This window comes from Culex pipiens, chromosome 2 (assembly GCF_016801865.2).
Source record: "Culex pipiens pallens isolate TS chromosome 2, TS_CPP_V2, whole genome shotgun sequence".
NCBI lineage: Eukaryota > Metazoa > Arthropoda > Insecta > Diptera > Culicidae > Culex > Culex pipiens.
Genome location: NC_068938.1, coordinates 6301767 through 6322440, shown reverse-complemented (window position 1 = coordinate 6322440; position 20674 = coordinate 6301767). Strand labels below are relative to the sequence as shown.

Sequence of the window (20674 nt, the reverse complement as noted above, 5' to 3'; positions counted from 1 at the left end):
TTTGATATACCCCCTACAGAAATGACTTGAAATTGTGGAATATTTTCTAAGTCAGGATGGCACATTTTGGTATTATTTTGGTATTGAAAGGTTTCATCAATTTTCTCTGAAACTATGGGATTTTTTTTACCAATTTGGACAAGATAATAAATTTTGCGCTAAAATGACTTGAAAAAAAAACCAAATACTTTGAAAAACGAGTCACTCGAAAGATTATTGAATTTTGGTGAATTTCAATCCAGTTTTATTTTAATAACACTTATTTTTCAATCTTGTTATTTTTCAGAATCTTCAAGAACTTCATGCACAGGCCGTTCATCAATGACAAATGCATTCGGTGTGGTGAAGAATATCACTAAGAACAACATGGAATCATCAGGTGAGTAGATTTGGCTGTTGCATATGGATCATTTCCGTTTTTTCACTAACTTGAACTGCTGCACTAGAAAATGGCATGAAAATACCAAATTTTGGTATTACTTGTGCAAATACCAGCGACCAAAATGTGCTCTTGGTTGCCCAGTAATAGACGGTAAAATACCATGAAATTATACCAAAATCATGTATGTGGAAGACCACAGGAATACCAAAATATGATTTTCCAAGGGCGCGGGAATACCTAAAATTAAACCATGGCAATACCACGTTTTGGTATTCAAGCAATGTTCAAAAATCCAGAAGACCTCAACTTGGTATTGAAATGGTTCTATTTTGAGGTATTATTTTACCCTTGGAATAACATGGTTTGGTATTGTTGTGCCCTTCCACATACAAGACTTTGGTATGATTTCATGGTATTTTACCATCTATTACTGGGCAACCAAGGGCACATTTTGGTCGCTGTTATTTGCTCAAGTAATACCAAAATTTGGTATTCCCGTGTTATTTACCCCTGCTCGGGTAGGCAGATGCAAATATTTTTTAAAGTTTTTTGTCACACTGGGCGAATTCAAGGCGAAAGAAAAAAAGTAAAAAAAATATAAAAATTGAAATTATGAACCATTGAAATAGTTCAATGAAAAAATAAGCAGGAGATTTATATTTAATTGAATAAATTAAGTTGATTGCACTTGAATTTTCATTGAAAGTTTTAACTTTTTTTGTATACATTTTTTTGCTCCTTGCAGGGGAAAGGCAAAATAAAATTTTCACATGGAAAAAAATCTTGATTTTGGGATTTAACTTATTTATTAAAAAGGCAAACAAAAATATCGATACCAGGTTATATAAAAAACATAATTTTAATTTTCGCTATAATTATTTTAAAAAAATCGAATGCGTTGCAAATAATATTTCTAAATTAATTCGATATTTAAAAATAAAATTTGCATTAATTTTTTTTGATAAAATGGGCCGTTTTTATCTTACAGATATTTTCAAGTAATTATTTTTCGAAAATTTATAATTTTTAGCCGTTTAAAAATCTTTCATGAAGGAAAGGCACTTACGCAAAAAATATTTTTTTAAGCCTAACAAATATCCGGCAATTTTCCTTTTAAGACTTTGTTGATCAAACTGCAAAAACTATTGGTTCGATTCTCAATGTTAAATGTTTGTGAAATTTTCTGTTAGGCTGGTACAAATTTTATTCAAAGTTTTTGTCATTGTCGTCAAAGTTGGGCCAAAAAAACAGGGGGCAAAAAAAAAATATTTAAAAAAAAAACATCAGAATTTCAATGGAAATATAAGTGCAATCAACTGAAATCAATTTGAAATGCATTCCCTTGCGTTTAGAATAATTTTAGCGTGTTTAGGTTGATTAAGAAATCTTTAGAATTTTAAAAAAAATTCTATCCTAAGAATCGCAAAAAGTTTTTGTTTTTGTCAAATCTTACATTTTTTTATTTCAAAACAACTGAACTAGTGTAGAATGCTTTTAAAAAAACTTTTTGCATTCAAATTTTGAGACTATGGCTTGTTGTTTCAATTTTGATATTGTTTTGTCCCCCCTTTCTACCCCGGTCAGAGCCGAAAACAAAAACTTTGAAAAATATTTGCATCGGCTTCATTTAAAGAAAAGTTATTTAGAATTTTGAAAATCAAGCCAAACATTTTAAAATGTTCAAAATAAGTTTTTTTTAGCCTTTTCAAAAAGTTACTTTTAAACCTTTTTTTAATTCGAAAACATTCAAATAAATTGAAAAGAGCAGATAATTTCACTTTTATTTTATTTTGAGATAAAGCGATTAAAAAATGGGGACTCATTAGATGATAGTAAATAAACTCATTTTGTACAAAGTGGTATTTTTTACCAAACCAAATTTTAAAATGAACATTTTAGCAAATTTTCTCAGATCTTCAAATATTTGTTTTTGCTGGGGTACTTTTATAAAGTATTTTTAAATTGCAAAAAAAGGAACACTTTTCAAAGAAACAAAAATGGCTGGAAATGTCAAAAACTTAAAAATGGTGTAACTTATCAAAAAAAATGTACAGTAACATTAGATTGTAAACTTGATTTAAATGATTTTTGAAATTTGTTTGCAATATTCTATTTTTTTAATATTAATCGCATTTATTTAAAAGAATCTTTATGTCTGGTATCAGATTTTGCACACTTCTAAACTCTGGCGCAAAAAATGTGTTTATTTTATTTTTCTAAATAAAAAAATCCAAATTTATTAAATTCGTTTTTTGTCGAATCCAATGTTAAATAATTCAGTAATACAAAAAAATAAAAACTGAACTTTAAAAATGGCTACAGATTCTTTGATCAGTGATTTAACGCAATCCAGCAGGACAGTGCTAAGATTTTGCTAAAATTTGGCTAATTTTTTGTTAAGGGACTACACTAAGCAAAGCAAAATGGATTCTAGACAATTTAAAAAAAATAGTAATATGCGAAGTTCAACTTAAAAAAAACTGATTTTGCAAGAACTGATTTTTGATAACTAGTTCTTGCTGATTTGAAGGTTTGAGGACCAAAGAGCTCATTATTGAAAAATATTTTTAATTGCAATATTTCCAAAAAGGTATTCATTAACAGTTTAATTACTTGAGCTATGCCAAATATGAGCCAAACGGAGCATATTTCACAGTGAAACATTGCGGTATGAATCGCATGCTTTTGTTGGATATTTATTCATTTAAATGTACATGAAAATAATAAAGCGTGGTGTATAAAATCAACTCTTGGCTTGCACTTGAAATACACTTTTTAAAAATAAAATTGGTCAAAGAAAATTAATATTAATATAACACAAACATTGGAGAAAAAATTTCGCTCATGCTAAACAAAAAATAAATAAAAAATAAAAAAATGTCATGACTTGTCAGAACTTTCTGGTTTAACCATTGTTTCCGATTTGATTTTTTTTTCTAATTCTCATCATCTAAGGTCACCCTACCCGAGGATTAGCACGCGGGGAAACCCCCAAATTGGGAGAAGGTAGAAAGCACTATGTGGAGGAGGGGTAAACACAAGAGGTCTTCTGGGGGTGGACTTATTGAGTTGAGAAGGATGAAATCCGACACACGTACTCCACCCACCGACACACACACACCCCCTCCCATCACCCAAAATGTTCCCAGCATGTAGTCGAAGGCACCAATGTTATGCTTCAGTTTCCGTCGTCGTCTAGGACGTTTGCGCCGGATGCTGGGATGCTGCCATGCCAACGCAATCTCGCAAGCTTGAGGAGAGAGAAACGCAACGGAATGAAGCTGCGTCGAGCGGAAGGAAGTTGGAGCACGGGGCGGGGAGGTAGAAGAAAAAATAGGAAAATCTCATTCTTGTTCCGCTCATTTGGCAGTTTCCTATACGGACTGACTCGGAGGCTGAGGACGTTGTTCAGGATGAGGAAGTTATTCTGCTCAGACGCGCAAGAGGGAAAGGGAGGGCACGAGTATCTGATGATGGGTTCTGAATGTGCGGTTCAGTACATTCTGAGAGATAGTAAAATGTTGTACTCTTGGTACGTGGAGGAAGTTCTCCGGGACACAAAGCTAGTGGTGCACAGAAGCTGGCAGGTTCCAACGTGCAGATCGATTCCGTTGAGCGTGATGTTTTTGCAAATTGAATAGTTGTTACCCGTAGTGATGTTGAGCAACTTTGAGGAATTTTAACTTTTGTGATATGTTTGTCTTGTTGGTGTTATTTTAGTTTTTTTGTTAACCATAGATAAAATCAAACAAGAAAAAGATTGTTTTGCTCACATTTTAAGTTGAATAAATATTAACCTTCATTAATCCAATCATAATCAAAAAGTCTATTGACAGCCTCAACACAATGGCAAAGGTCGTATCGCCAACCTCACGCGTTGCGTAATTGACTTCAGAGAAAAGGCTTGCCTTTGAATAAAAAGTGAACAAATTGTTACTCAGCCGGGTCAATTGCGATTTTCCTTGCAACGTGGTCCTTGTTCCAAAAAATGCCAGCTGCTGATCACACACTCACTTACTGCTTGCCTGCCTGACTGACTCAAAAAGTAGGAGAACAACAACAACAACAACAAAAAAACTAGGCCAAACCCAACACGAAGTCTAATGATCTCCCAAGAAAATGGCCCCTTCTGGGGCTGCGGGGCGAAGCATACAACAATGCACTTCATTCACCCCCAACACCCGACGACGACTGACACGTGGTTCGACGTTTCGTTCAATGCATGCACGGTAATGGCTCAAGGAATATCGACTGCCAACACACAAAACTGCCCATTCAGGTTCCGCGTGTTCGACTCCACTCAGAAAGAAAAAAATGACGGCAGCGCAGCAACAGCCCAGAAACGCCACACCTGAACCTGGGCTGAACAATACCCGAAAGACCGACCTGGCCTGGGCTCACGAATTACTGAGACATGAGGTAGAGAATCAATGACGCATTGTGGCCCCAACCTCTCCTTTTTGAGCCCAAATAGGCATACGTGGATCTAATAAATGGGTGATACTTTTCTTCGAATCTACCCAAAAAAAAAGTATCGACACTGGACGGACAACGAACAACGCACTCGTTATGACCAAGGCAAAGTTTGTTCTCACCAATGCGACCACGACGAAAATACCGTGGAAAATGAGATGAATAAACGCCATCATTAGTGTTCGCGTACGAAGGTGAAACTATGTTCGAAGCCACGCGCGCGCAAACTGGGTGGTGACGAGAAGAGTGTACAAAATTTGTGAAAAATAGTGTTTATCTTACGAAATCTTTGTCATGTCTATATGCAAAGAGCACTAAGTAAAACAAAAGTGTTTCGTTTGGGGTTTTAAAGCAAATTTTTTGGCAGTTAAAAAAAACTAATCAAACATTTAAAAAGCATTATGAAAACTTCTAATTTGAGTTTGCTTGTGTCTGGACCAAATAATCAATGTCTGATTTTTTTTTTTGATTTAGAAAAGTTAATGCAAGGTAGTGGGGTAATTCTCCGCCAACTCACACAGCAGTTGCCCCGACCCCTCTTCGATTTGGGTGAAACTTTGTCCTAAGGGGTAACTTTTGTCCCTGATCACGAATCCGAGGTCCGTTTTTTAATATCTCGTGACGGAGGGGCGGTACGACCCCTTCCATTTTTGAACATGCGAAAAAAGAGGTGTTTTTTAATAATTTGCAGCCAGAAACGGTAATGAGATAGAAATTTTGTGTCAAAGGGACTTTTATGTAAAATTAGACGCCCGATTTGATGGCGTACTCAGAATTCCGAAAAAACGTATTTTTCATCGAAAAAACACTAAAAAAGTTTTAAAAATTCTCCCATTTTCCGTTACTCGACTGTAAAAAATTTTGGAACATGTCATTTTATGGGAAATTTAAGAAACTTTTCGAATCTACATTGACCCAGATGGGTCATTTTTTCGTTTAGAACAAAATTTTTCATTTTAAAATTTCGTGTTTTTTCTAACTTTGCAGGTTTATTTTTTAGAGTGTAACAATGTTCAACAAAGTTGTAGAGCAGACAATTACAAAAATTTTGATATATAGACATAAGGGGTTTGCTTATAAACATCACGAGTTATCGTGATTTTACGAAAAAAAGTTTTGAAAAAGTTGGTCGTCATCGATCATGGCCGTTCATCGTCACCCGCGACAGACACGGACGACGAAACAAAGAGAAACGCAAAAAGTAACTTTTTCAAAACTTTTTTTCGTAAAACCGCGATAACTCGTGATGTTTATAAGCAAACTCCTTATGTCTATATATAAAATTTTTTGTTATTGTCTGCTCTACAACTTTGTAGAACATTGTTACACTCTAAAAAATAACCCTGCAAAGTTAGAAAAAACACGAAATTTTAAAATGAAAAATTTTGTTCTAAATGAAAAAATGACCCTTCTGGGCCAATGTAGATTCGAAAAGTTTCTTAAATTTCCCATAAAATGACATGTTCCAAAATTTTTTACAGTCGAGTAACGGAAAATGGCAGAATTTTTAAAACTTTTTTAGTGTTTTTTTCGATGAAAAATACGTTTTTTCGGAATTCTGAGTACGCCATCAAATCGGGCGTCTAATTTTACATAAAAGTCCCTTTGACACAAAATTTCTATCTCATCACCGTTTCAGGCTGCAAATTATTAAAAAACACCTCTTTTTTCGTATGTTCAAAAATGGAAGGGGTCGTACCGCCCCTCCGTCACGAGATATCAAAAAACGGACCTCGGATTCGTGATTAGGGACAAAAGTTACCCCTTAGGACAAAGTTTCACGCAAATCGAAGAGGGGTCGGGGCAACTTTTCCCGATTTCGTGTGAGTTGGTAGAGAATTACCCAGTGAATAAATCAGATATTATTTTTTGAATACAATTACGGTAACATGACATCGACTTTGAAAATCGTTTTATTCCATATTATTCAGATAATGAAAAATTAAGTATTTCTCAGCCAAATTAATCAAATTTTGTTTGCAGTTTTTTGAATAAAAATGTAAAATTTGTCGAAAATCGTTTAACATTTTCCTGACAACTTTGAACAAAAAAACTGTAATAATAAATAATGAGGGATTTTCATTTTACGGTTGCATTTTCACACGTGCTTCATCAATTATTATACGACTATACCTTATTGTTTTTTTATTTGAAATTTAATTTAAAATCAAATTTAAAATATTTTATTTCAACAATGTATTTATGATGAGGAAAAGTTAAACAGATCAATTTGTCATTTTCATTTCAGTTTTTTTTTCGATGTTCTATTTGTTGAAACTTTTAAATATGGATCTATCTTATCAAATAACCTAATGAAAATTTTATTACAAACAAATATGCTTTGCAGCAAAAAAAATATATTTTGAACAATTAAATTTGTACAAACTACTGTGAACTATTGAAAATACAATGTTAAACGTTTATTTCTGCGTTTATAATCATAATGGGAATGTTTGAGGTTTATGATACTACCGATTGGAAAAGAAATAAAATCATTTTAAAAATATTTCCTTGGATTCATAAAAAAATCAAATTTAAGACATAAAAATGTGTGGTACTTTATATTCTACATTTTGTAAATTTTGCATGAAATTATTATTTTTATAACTTTTATCCCCCTTGACCAAAGCCGGAAAACAAAAACATTAAATAAAACTTGCGTGATTACTGAAATTTCCAGAAATGAAATTACGTTAAAGTTTTTTTTCTGCTAAAACTATGCCAAGAAAATTGTATTATTTTTGTCAACCCTTTACAACCTGACCTTACCAAAAAATCAATTTTTCAACCAATTTTTGATCTTGAAAAAGCTTTGGGAAGAAGAACTCTCAAAATTTAAAAAAAAAAATTAGGGTTGGAAGTTTAACTTGTTTTATGTGACTTTGCCAATGTTTTTATACACGACATTTTTTTAAGGGTCAACTTTGGCTGTGTTCTAACATTTCCTATATTTTCAGTAAAAAGAAGTATGCGGTATTGTTTGTAGTGTCCCAGACTAAGTCTCTACGCATTTTTTATTACAGTTTAAATGATTATGGTGCTATTCTATAGCAGGAAAAGTGTGAAAAACTAGCAAAAAATTGAAAGAGTGACTATATAAACGTGAAAAAATAAGATACGCAAAATGTAATTATATAATGTTATATAACATAAACTAAACAAGATGAACACGTGAAAAATAATAAATTTCGAAAAAAAAATTTGATCAGTAGAGGGTTAACGAAAACAATACAAAAATGAATACAAAGTTAATTTTTTTTCACGCATACTGCGATAATCCAAACATTAAACATTTCTCAACCCAGCTTAGGTATAAGCTTTCGTTTGCAACCAGGAGTGCTAGAATTGGATAAAATAGCGCATAATTCAAATGTGATTTTTACCCTGTGCCATTTTTCATAATTTATCAGTAAAAAACATTATTTCTTTGAGCTTTTGTATTGTTAAATAAACATTACAGTTTGTGAAAATGCTTGAAAAAAAATGTGGCTCAGCAAAATTTTCCGTGTTTAAAGATATTAACCAGGGCAGATTTCCATTTTTTTTGGATTTTTATTCGAAATTTTAGAAATTATTTCATGCGCTTTTTGTTAACGCATTTAAAAAAGTTCATTTTTTTCAAAGGTTAATTAATGAATTTTACTTAAATACTTGTGACTTGATTCTATTTGATATTCTTAGATTATTTTAGGCCGTTGCAATTGGTTTTAAAAGCAAATGACGCCCTTCAAGAACGCCCGGGCAGACGGTAATAACAAAATTCATGCCATTTCAATAACAAATAGTGTTAAAATAACAGAAAATGTTATGGAATCTTCTTGAAAAATTCCTTTTTGCATAAGGGTTTAATAACAGTTTATGTTATCATAACAAAATTGGTTATTTTTCTGATATTGGTTAAAAGCATAAACAACTTTGGAATAACATTTTTTGTTATGGAAGAATACCTCCAACTGTGATTGGGATGATCGGATTAGTTGTTAAAATATCAAAAAATAATAACAAAGATTTGTTCGAAAAGTAACTAAAAATTTTATTAGTATGTTATTACAATAACAATCCAGTAACAAAAAAATCATAACGACGAATAACAAAAATTGTTACAAATAACATTAAATTTTATTGGCCTAGTATTTTTAAATATCAAAAAATTTTATTCCCAAGATATTTCCGTCTGCCCGGGAGGCCCGAAAAATGAGAGGGCCAAACTTTTTTTTTTTGATTCGCTTCATATTTACAATGGATTAAGCCGTACCTGTCGAAATGCATTTTCCTGCGTTGGTAATAATTTTTAACATGTTCGAGGTTGCTTGAAAATATTTTGATTTTGTTTTTAGATAATGCGATGTACAATGCCCCAATAAGTATTTTTTTTTCGTGAAAAACATAATTTCGTCAATTCTTAGATATTTTGAAAACACATTGCAAATCAGCTTGACAGGTGTAAAATGCATTTTGAATTACTTTTCATAAAAAAATGCTTGTTATTCAATTTTTATATTTTGTTTAAGTTTAAGCATTTTTTTCTATTTTTTAAATGCTGGCGATTTTGTTGTTAATGAATGGTATGAAAAGGTAGTGTTTGGGCAACGGCATTGCAAAACTCTTATTTATAGTTTTGTTCCTTGGCCCGGACCAAAAACGAGGGAGGAAGGATACAAAAATACAGAAAGTATCTTAAAATAGATCGCAGGTATGCTACTTCCAAAAAAATGCAAAAATTTCAAATTAAAAAAAATCTTCCAAAAGTGGTACGTCCTTATCCGTTTCTGTGTTCTCTCAATTAAAATTTGCACAAAGCATCAAAGCGGCTGTTTGAGTTTTATTTTTTAGAAATTTTCTTTTTTTTTAATAATAATTTGCTTCCTGATTTTTCAGGGAAATTTTGAAGGGTGGGGTACAAAAACCTCAAATAAAATAAACCGATTTTTTAAGTTGTTATTTGGAATTGTCTCAGTTTTCGTTTGGATTTGCTGGTTTCTTAGTAAAGCGATGCGCTGGTCTTCAAAAAATGCCTATTTTTGAAACAATTGTATTTTTTGGTAAAAATTAGTATGGAACGTCCTTTTTAAGTTTAATAACATTTTTTTTAACAAAAATGTAAATTTCCTTTCCAAAATTGCCCAAAATAAGGGTTTTGATGAAATTTATCAGCATTTTTGTAAATGTAAACCAGTCAAAAATTGACCATTTAAAAAAAATACCAACCAAACACTTTTTTTTCTCTAACTTCGAAAAAGTACAATCTTGTAAGCAAATCCGTAAAATCTATATTGACGATATTTCCTTCAAAATCATTTAAGATGTTGTCGATTTTGAAATCATTTGCATCGAAAGCAAAACAATTGTAAATAATTTTGTACAAAAAGAAAGTCATCGACTTTGAAAACATTATTATAAAATAACCGGTTAGTTTGCAATAATTGTACATATCAATGATAAACAATGTTCCAATTGAGTTTTCAATATATTTTTTTATTATATCTTTCAATTTTAATTTTACTTCAAAAAAATTCTGGGGGACGGGGGGCACAATTTATCTTTCAAATGTTGTTCGGAGAGCCAAAATCTAATGAAATGACGCGGAGTTATTGAATTATAGAAAAATGTTTTTTACGAAAATCGGCGAAAATCGATTTTTTTTTGTTCACCTTAAAATGGCAAAATGTGTGTCAAAATATTTCTGCCAGGGAGCCCCCACCCGAGCAGGGGTAAATAACACGGGAATACCAAATTTTGGTATTACTTGGGCAAATAACAGCGACCAAAATGTGCCCTTGGTTGCCCAGTAATAGATGGTAAAATACCATGAAATCATACCAAAAGCTTGTATGTGGAAGGGCACAACAATACCAAACCATGTTATTCCAAAGGTAAAATAATACCACAAAATAAAATCATTTCAATACCAAGTTGAGGTCTTCTGGATTTTTGAACATTGCTTGAATACCAAAACTTGGTATTGTCATGGTTTTAATTTTAGGTATTCCCGCGCCCTTGGAAAATCATATTTTGGTATTCCTGTGGTCTTCCACAAACATGATTTTGGTATGATTTCATGGTATTTTACCATCTATTACTGGGCAACCAAGATCACATTTTGGTCGCTGGTATTTGCACAAGTAATACCAAAATTTGCTATTTTCATACCATTTTTAGTGCAGCAGTTGCAGTCAGTGAAAAAAACGTAAATGATCCTTATGCAACACCCAAATCTACTCACCTGATGATTCCATGTTGTTTTTAGTGATATTCTTCACCACACCGAATGCATTTGTCATTGATGAACGGCTGTACTTGAAGTTCTTGAAGCTTCTGAAAAATAACAAGATTGAAAAATAAGTATTATTAAAATGAAACTGGATTGAAATTCACCAAAATTCAATAATCTGTTGATTGACTCGTTTTTCAAAGTATTTGGTTATCCCAACTTAGAGAAATTTCAACGTTTTTGAAAAAAATATTAGTGGGTATATCACAAAAAAAAAAATTTAAATCAGCTATAACATTTTTGGGTTTCAAGTCATTTTAGCGCAAAATTAATTATCTCGCCAAAAATTTAAAAAAAAATCCATAGTTTCAGAGAAAATTGATGGAACCTTTCAATACCAAAATAATACCAAAATGTGGCATCCTGACTTAGAAAATTTTCCACAATTTCAAGTCATTTCTGTAGGGGGTATATCAAAAATGTTTAAAATCAAGTTTGAAATTTCCGGTTTTCAATGAAAGCATTCGCTTTGAGACATCATTTTAGAGCAAAATTAATTATTTTGTCAAAATTGGTCAAAATTTTCCCATAGTTTCAGAGGAAATTGATATAACACCTTAATACCAAAATAATACCAAAATGTGCCATCCTGACTTAGAACATTTTCCACAATTTCAAGTCATTTCTGTAAGGGGTATATCAAAAATGTTTAAAATCAAGTTTGAAATTTCCGGTTTTCAATGAAAGCATTCGCTTTGAGACCTCGTTTTAGCGCAAAATTAATTATTTTGTCAAAATTGGTCAAAATTTTCCCATAGTTTCAGAGGAATTTGATAAAACACTTTAATACCAAAATAATACCAAAATGTGGTGTTCGACCATTGACAAATTCGGCAATTTTGCAATATCAAAACAATACCTTAAATTGGTATGATACCACATTTTGCTCTTGCATAATCCTTAAGCCAAATTTTTAAGGGTCCAGGAATACCAAAATTTGGTATTGATACCAGAGAAAGGTATTATTACGCATTTCCCTTGTTATTTACCCATGCTCGGGCAGTCTGATTTTGGGATTGATCGGAACACTTTTGTTTTTTTATACTGTTTTTGTGGAGAATTTCTGTTCAGATGAAATATGACCAAGATGATTTTAACAGCGTGAATAGTATACGAAATCTTTTGACTGATGTACAAATGCAATCATTTTTTGAATTATTTGGAATTGAAAATAAACATTAAAACTAAAAATCAAATTTAATAAACTTTTTGAAGAAAACTGTAAATCAAACAAAATTCAATGCCAACATGAACCAACAAAAAAAAACATACTTCACCACATTTTCCACTTCACTTCAGAATGCATCGTGGTAAAACCCCCCACTCATGAATAAAAACGAAACGCAACGCAAACCACTTATTATTACTTGATTTAATTTAATTAATTTTCCGTTTCCACGGTGAAAATGAGCCTCGCAGAGTCAGCGGGGAAAAAAACTAGCTTCTCGACTTTTGCCTGTACATGAAAGTTACCTTCCCGGGGAAAAAGCGACGTAAGCGACTACCAAGCTGGAGGAGACCACATTTCTCCCCCTTTTCCCCGCCACAAAACTTCAATGAGTGTGCCATTTTCTGCAACTTACTTCCTGATTCCTGGTGGGTGTGCTGAGAGTGGTGGGCTTAGTTCTAGTGCTCCTGGCTGGTGCTGGTTGGCGAAAGATTAGAATTTGCCACAATGTTCAAACGGCGTTGCTGTGTGGAGTTGTAGCATTTTCCAAGATTTTCCCCTCCCCACCTTTTTTTCTGCGGTGGATTTTCCGAGGTGGCGCGCACCTTTTTGCCCACCACAACAAGCCAAGTGCGTCACGTGCTATCCCATTACCGAGGTTGGGCCGGACGACGCCACAAAACATGGCCAGGTCCACATGCAACAGCACAACACTCACATTGGCCTCTCCTGCATCACCATACCGACTAATGAGGATTTACTGGTGCTTCGGCGTGAGTGAGTGTGTGTGTGTGTGGCGAATGTTTTCTGGGGATTGACCTCACTGCTGCTCCTTCGTCACACTCAGTTACATAAAATATTTGAAATTTGCTTGTATTTTTATACTTTTTAAGTATTAACTTTGGATTTTAACTCTCTACTTAACTTAATTTCATTTTTTTTATTCGACCGACTGTACAAAGGTTCAAACAGCGTTCTCTATAGCAAATAAGAATGTCCACTCCTGAAGGCTACTTTTTCACAGTTTCAAAATGAAAAGCTGCAATTCTAGGTTATGGCTGGTGGGAAAAACCCAGGGCCAAAGGTGCCCTTTCCCGAAAAATACAATCAACCAGTCGTACCGAGAGTAACAGGATTGTTTCCAATTTTCAGCATCGTGTTCAGCAATTGGACAAAGTTTTCCAAGGCAGGCAGGCAGGCTGGCTGCTGCTTCGGGAACTGCATTCACAGTCACTCACTCATTCATTCATCCAGAGTTGGGTGGGGAAAAAAAGAGGGAAAATGTGGGTGATGGGGGAGCATCAAGCGTCGTGTTTCCTTCTTCAAGGACGAAATTTTCCACCCAGACGCAGTTTTGCAAGCGTCGAGATGCAATTCGGGCAGGGGTTCGCCAATCTGGATGTCACAAAATGTAAACACGTTTTATGTTTCAATATTACCTTTTTTGTACCTTAATCCGTTGCAAATATTTTTCAAAGTTTATTTCGCCTTTGAATAGGGATTTTCTGATCGACATGATGTCTTTGGTAAAGTTTGACAAAGTTGGCCCGAAAAATCAGGGGCAAAGTAGTAGTTTATGCAACAAGTTGCAAAAAGAGGATTTTTTCAGCACGTGTCGTACATTTATCCAACGAGGTTCACCGAGTTGGATAAATACGACGAGTTCTGAAAAAATCTAGTTTTGCAACGAGTTCAATACAACATTTTTTGCAATTTCCTAAAACACCCATTGAGTGAAATTTTAAGTCGAATTTTTATGTATTTTGTCAAATCAAAAAAAAATCAAATTATTCGCTCTACAGCATTGCCTTGGCGTTCTCGATTACGAGATTCCTACTCGAAACTAAGTGTCCAAAAGCTTGATTGTTGAGGCAATTGCAAACCTCTTTTTACACCTTAGCTTCCATCCACCCCGGGATTTGAACTGACGACCTTTGGATTGTGAGTCCAATTGCCTACCAGTGACTCCACCAAGACAGGACCCAGGGAGACGACTCCTACACCTGGACTGAGTTAACGACCTAACCTTTTTAGGTTAGCCCGGGGCCAACATTTACTTCCCGTCCGACGGAAGGCGTGATCAGACAAATCTCGTCTCGAAAAATGCCACCGGGACCGTCTGGGATCGAACCCAGGCCGACTGGGTGAGAGGCAACCACGCTTACCCCTACACCACGGTCCCGGCTCATGTATTTTGTTAATAAATCGTTTAAATCAAAAAAAAGTTGAAAAGTATTACTTTTCGAAACAAGTGCTGTAAAGTTCAACTTTTCAGCACTCATTTCAATGCTGAAAAGTGGAACTTTTCAGCATTTATTTTGAAAAGTGATGCTATTCGATTCTGTTATTTTTGGTACAGAAAAGTAGGCTATTTCATCGTTTAAGAATGACAGGAAAAGTAAGTAGTTTCACGACGAAATTGCAAAAAAACATATTTTTTCAAACCACTTTTAAATTTCAATAGAAATTTAAGTGCAATCAGATGAAATCAATTTAGAATACTTTCCCTTGCGTTTAGAATCATTTTTAGCATGTTTTGGTTGGTTTAAAAATCTTTAGAATTTTTGAAAACGTTCGATGTTTATTATCGCAAAAAGTGTTTTTTCGCTAAAATTTTAGTTTATATAAATATTTGCATCGGCCTTATAATTGAAAGTTGAAATTGTAAAAAAGTTTTTTTTTTATTTTCGAAATTTTTCGATATGATTTAGGGAACTAAAAAATATATCTTTTGAGCCATAGTTTCTCATGGTTCAAAACCTGGTTTAGGAGATACGATTTTTTGAATGAAAATCGGGTTTTTTGAAAAGTATCGAAAATCCAATAAAAAATATAAAAAAAAACATTTTAATGCAATCTTTAATTTGCAATCGAAAAGTACTTGAATTATTATTTTTTTTAATCGTACTGTTTTCAACTTATAGCTAACTTTTAAGTGTATTGGTTCTATTGGTTCAATGTTTAAAATTAAAACTTTTGTAAAGTTTCCTTTTCCTAAAAAAAATCAAAATTTTAAAAATAGATAATATATTTTCCTTATTTAAAAAAATTGGAACAGAGTATACAATTTTGAAATCATAAAATCAGATTTTTTTCGAAAGCTTATATTTTTAACTTTAAAATTCGGACCAATAATTTCCAAGATATCCTCAGTTGAAAATTACAGGCTTATCAGATGACACTTAGAGAAATTCATTTCCATCGATTCGAATTTTTTTATGAGACTGTATCTCAACAGTATCTCAGAACCTAATAGTCCGATTTTTAAAGTTCCCAAGAAAAAAATATTGGAAATATTTTTGTCAAAGTTGCTTCCTTTTCAAGTATTATTTTTTAAACTCAAAAAAAAAAAAAAGTATTTTAACATTATGAAGATCAACGCAAAATTTCTGATGATGACCAGTGGAAGTTTTGGAAGCGGAGCTTTCGCGATTATCTGGACCAGCTCTCTTCAATTCCTCAAGTGTCGTCGTCGGATGAAATGGCAGTTTTGGCCAGATGAGGTCTGCGGTCCGGGCCCCCCTAACTGCAGCCGTTCCCAGAGCGGAACTGATCATGGATGCCAAGGCGGATAAATGAACATCAAATTCATTTATGGAGGATGCTGTTTGAAGAGACTGTAAAAGAGTCTGGATGTGAAATTATGATGTGAAATTCGGTGATATTTGTATTTTTCATTGGTGACACAGTACTTTCTGTTGTACCTATGCAAAAAGTTCACATTATCTTGTTGAAAAGATTCTTCTACAGATTAAACACCAGCGAAGCATCCGGATATATTTGTTTGGAGTGGAGATATTCGGAGCTAAGGAACACTTCCACTTCATCTGATCGGCCTGTTTTTTTATCAAGAATTTGGGATCTGAAGATCGGGACCCCACCCACCTGGCTGTGTCTTTTGAAGATTTGCTGTTCCTTGATGAGAGCTTTCCATCATTATTTGCTATTTGACTATATTCCCCTTTATTATAATATAATATTAAAATTTAATAACCCTCCTACCCCTTTCTCACTTTCCCATTCCCCAATCCCAATTTCCCCAACCCCAATTTTCCCATTTCCACTTCCCCCCTAAAAATATAAATAATTGCCAATTTACACTAACACACCACACCCAACTTATTCGGAGCGTTTGGTACGGTATGTCCACGCATCCTTCCTCCCCTTTTGATTATGTGAAATGTGGTCCGTTCACAGAATCTGTCTCTGCGGTTAATGCAACGCAGTAGGCCTGGCCGCTTTAATTTTTGCAATACATTTTCGGGGTAACTCGGATGTACTGCAATTATTAATATTGACAAGAAAGAACTTGGGGCGTAATCTAACCACAAGTTCTTCCAGGATGCTTTCTTCGGACTGGCTGCGCTTGTGTTCGATTAGATTAGATTAGATTAAATTATTTTTTAAACTCAAAAAACCTAAAAAAATCGGAAAATTATTTTTAAAGGTAGCTATATCGTATCTCCTAAACCAGATTTTGAACCATCATGCACTATAGCTCAAAGATGTATATTTAAGTGCCCACGTGGTTTATGGATGGTCCCAGAACAGCTCTTATGAATACTCGGGCAATTAGTTTAAAATAAATCATGAAACATTTTCCTTAGATTTTAGTAATATGAAATAACAACATTTTGACGTTGATTGTGAAGCATGCATAGCTAATAATGAACAACAAAATATGGACTCAACCGGGATTTGAACCCGGGACCTCTCGCACCCGAAGCGAAAATCATACCCCTAGACCATTGAGTCATTTATTGTTTATTTTAATGATTCAATTTTTGAATCCATCCTATGATGTTTTTTTACTTAAACAACAAAAATCAAGGCAGTTTTTTTCACAGGCGTTTTTTTTTAAATTCTGTCAGCGGCTCAATGGGCTTGGGGATCAAATCCCGGTTAAGCCCATCTTTTTTATATATTTTTCTATTCCATATTCAGTAAAAATTAGATTCATTTTAGATAGAAGTTAATTTGATTCGAAACGATGTAACTTAACGAAAATTGTTGTAAACAATTTCTTAAACATTATTTTAATTTAAACATTTTTTCGATGCAATATAAACCTAATTATTCGATGGAATAATACCATGCTTGATTATAGTGTACATCATATACATTAAGCTTCTTTATTTTTATACTTTCTACTTAGTTGTTTTAAATGCTTCAATGATTTAGATGTTTCAAAAGCTAAATCTTCGAAGCCCTAAATATTTTTTTTTTAAATTTTGTTTAAATGTTTGCTTCATTGATGTATTAACATACAATAAAAATAAAGTTATGAAGAACCAAATATTTTACTCATTTTCACCAAAAGTTCAAAGTTCGTCAAAACTGTCGTCCCGTTTTCCACGTAGGATTTTATAAATAAAGAAACATAGTTAAAAAAATGAGTTAAGGATGGAAGGAAAAAATTAATATGATAATATATACCTTATTTTTCGATGCAACTTTACCTCAATTTATGGGGAATAAACGAATTAACGAATAAGAAGACGGAAATTAATTCACTTTCTGAAGCAATATTACACAATTTTTAACACACCAATTCTGTCCAGATGTAATATTTAATGTTACTGTGAAGTAAATTTGAGATGTAACATCTTTAAATCAACACGTTTTTGAGAAATCTGAATTAATTTTAATTTAAATTAACACATTTTAAAGCATATTCTAACTTTTGAGAACTATCGCTACAATTTGTGATTCATCTCCAAAAAAAACTGTCTTGCCCGAGCCGAACCAGCGTTTCTGGCTGAAAGGCTCGTTAATAAAGACCACTAACTGCACTAACTAACTAAAAAAACTTTCAACAAAATAATTTACAGCAATGTTTGACTATTTTCACAATCTGATTTGTTGCAGGACTGGGTTTGTTAGTTTGACTTTTTTTGGAATAAGGAGACAACAACTTCCTCGGCTGATGTGCATCCTTAAATGATTTTGACTTATTTACAACCCTCTGTAATTCTTTTGGTTCTTGCATTTTTTTCAACAACTTTATAATGTTTTACAAATGTTTCTATTTTTTATTTTCATCATTACATACTGCAGCAAATAACGTTAAACATAATTTTACCTTCTAACAGAGGAGTTGTTCTTCGAAACTCGACCAAAGTGGTAATCAAAAATGTTTAATTTATTGGTCTAATTTTTAAATCATTCCCAAAACCACATGTTTTAAGTCAATCCACCAAATCCAAGGCACTCCCAACATTTGAAAGATCTGCTGTTCCCAAGCGTATTAATGTTCAACAATTATATCAAAATTAATTTGACAGACTTTAGATTACAAATACGACATTTGCTGAAAATAAAAATCTAATTTGCGAAGAGTTGCATAATTTTTTTTTTGCAATTCCGGAAACACCCTTTGAATGGAATTTTAATCTATTAACCGTTCAAATTATATTCGTTTTTTATTAATATTCAAAAGTATTACTTTTCAAAAAAAAAATTGCTGGAAACTTAATTTTAAAGCACACCTATGAGTGCAGAAAAGTAGAATTCATAATTCATATGTCATATAGTGAAGAAAAGTAGGCCGTTTAGTCATTCGAGAATGACAGGAAAAGTAATTAGACTCACAATGGAGTTGCTAAAAGTACATACCACTATTGTTATTTTTGGTGATGAAAAGTAGGCCGTTTTGTCATTTGACAATGACTAAAAAGCAAGCAGCAGCAGAAAAAGCGAAAAGTATCACAAAAGTAATGAAATTGTAAAGAAAACTGGCTTAGGTTAATTAATAAATAATTTAAGTTTAGTTTTTGAAATATTGATTTATTCTACAAACGCTCAGTTTCTACGTGAAATCAATGATATTGAAAAAACATCACTGATCAATGATCAATTACAACAAAAAAGGGCTCAACCGGGATTTGAACCCGGGACCTCTCGCACCCGAAGCGAAAATCATACCCCTAGACCATTGAGCCAGTGAGCAAATCAGCTTAACAATTGGCTCAAAATTTCTCTCTCCTCCCTTGCTTCAATACGCACTTTTACGACTTGAATGCGACCAGTCAACCAAGCAGTCAACGTTGAAGACAAGTGAAAGACAAACGAACAAAAATCGTTTTATTGTACTTTTAACTCGTCAGCGGCTCAATGGTCTAGGGGTATGATTCTCGCTTTGGGTGCGAGAGGTCCCGGGTTCAAATCCCGGTTGAGCCCGAATTATTATTTTTTGCTTGACAACTCCTGCCCTCCTGTGTAACTTTAAGGAACCGGCGTCATCGTCGTCGTTGCAACAAGGAAAGGCAGCCAGGAAAGTAGTTCAAAGAGCTGTTTTCTGAGCTGCTTCTGAGAACTTGTCGACGCGAACAGAGAGAGATGGAGTCGAAACTTATTTAAAGTATAAGGCTTGTGAAAAGTTGTTTCCGCATCGTTTTTCCTTTCCTGATGAAGTTTGGAGGGTTTTGGGGGTGGAAACGAGTAAGTTCCCCATTGGAAAATTGAGCAAAGTAGGGAAATTTGTGCTTCAATTTCATAGTTTGTCTTAAAAATAAGGAGAGAAATTTTACGCTGGCGCAACTCGAAACAGCATTTAGTTGGTTCGTTTTTTTTTTTCGAGGAAAAGTTGGAATGAATCAACTGTTTCTGTGTGCTTTTTGCTTTTTTCCCCTCCCCCACCACTTAACTTTTCCAATTCATGCATTTATGCATCTTTCGTCCGATTTGAAGTTGAAATATGTTGAATTCTCACATCATGTCTCGATAAATTATTCAATATCACTAGATTCTAGGTTAACAAGATTATCATCGCCCGCGGGGGGACGGTGACGAATCAAATTACATAACATTAGCCCACTTTTCGAGTGCCTCGGTGTACGGAACGACCTCCAGGAGAAAATCTGGCCACACGTGGCCGGTCGGGGGAGAAAAAAAGCATTCCGACGACGACGACGATGGCGGGAATGTGATCGGAATGCAAAGATCCTGCGTCGATTTCCCGGAATTCCTAGAGTGGCCACCACCCCGGCGGACCGGACCGAGGGACCATAAATCGTCACACACCACACCAGAGAAAGGAAAACAAATCCCGGAAGTTCCATTAGGTGCTCATTTGAATGCAATCTGGATCCGGTGTTGGACGACGGGGGCTGTGCCCCCCAAAGGTGACCTTCTGCCACAGCTTGATGTCCGGTGTGTTGGCCAGGACGTGCGGTGGATGGACGTTCTGGAAGGGCACCAACGACGACGACGACGTCATTAGTGCTTTCTCTTTCATGGGTCACGGTGGGTTTGTAAGAAGAAGAATTTGAGATAATCAGACAAAATTAAAAACTAATAAAAGAACAAACTAACAAACTAACAAACTAACAAACTAACAAACTAACAAACTAACAAACTAACAAACTAACAAACTAACAAA

At 33.9% G+C, this 20674-nt stretch overlaps 3 non-coding genes across 3 annotated transcripts; 1 reads left to right on the top strand and 2 right to left on the bottom strand.

Annotated features, from left to right (window-relative positions):
- Positions 1-16977: 16977 nt before the first annotated feature.
- On the bottom strand, positions 16978-17049 carry Trnap-cgg (transfer RNA proline (anticodon CGG)). Its single transcript has one exon. It is a non-coding gene; the product is annotated as a tRNA-Pro (tRNA).
- A 2114-nt stretch (positions 17050-19163) lies between these two features.
- Trnap-cgg (transfer RNA proline (anticodon CGG)) lies at positions 19164-19235 on the bottom strand. The gene has a single exon. It is a non-coding gene; the product is annotated as a tRNA-Pro (tRNA).
- A 166-nt stretch (positions 19236-19401) lies between these two features.
- Positions 19402-19473, top strand: Trnap-ugg (transfer RNA proline (anticodon UGG)). Its single transcript has one exon. It is a non-coding gene; the product is annotated as a tRNA-Pro (tRNA).
- The last annotated feature ends 1201 nt before the right edge of the window (positions 19474-20674 follow it).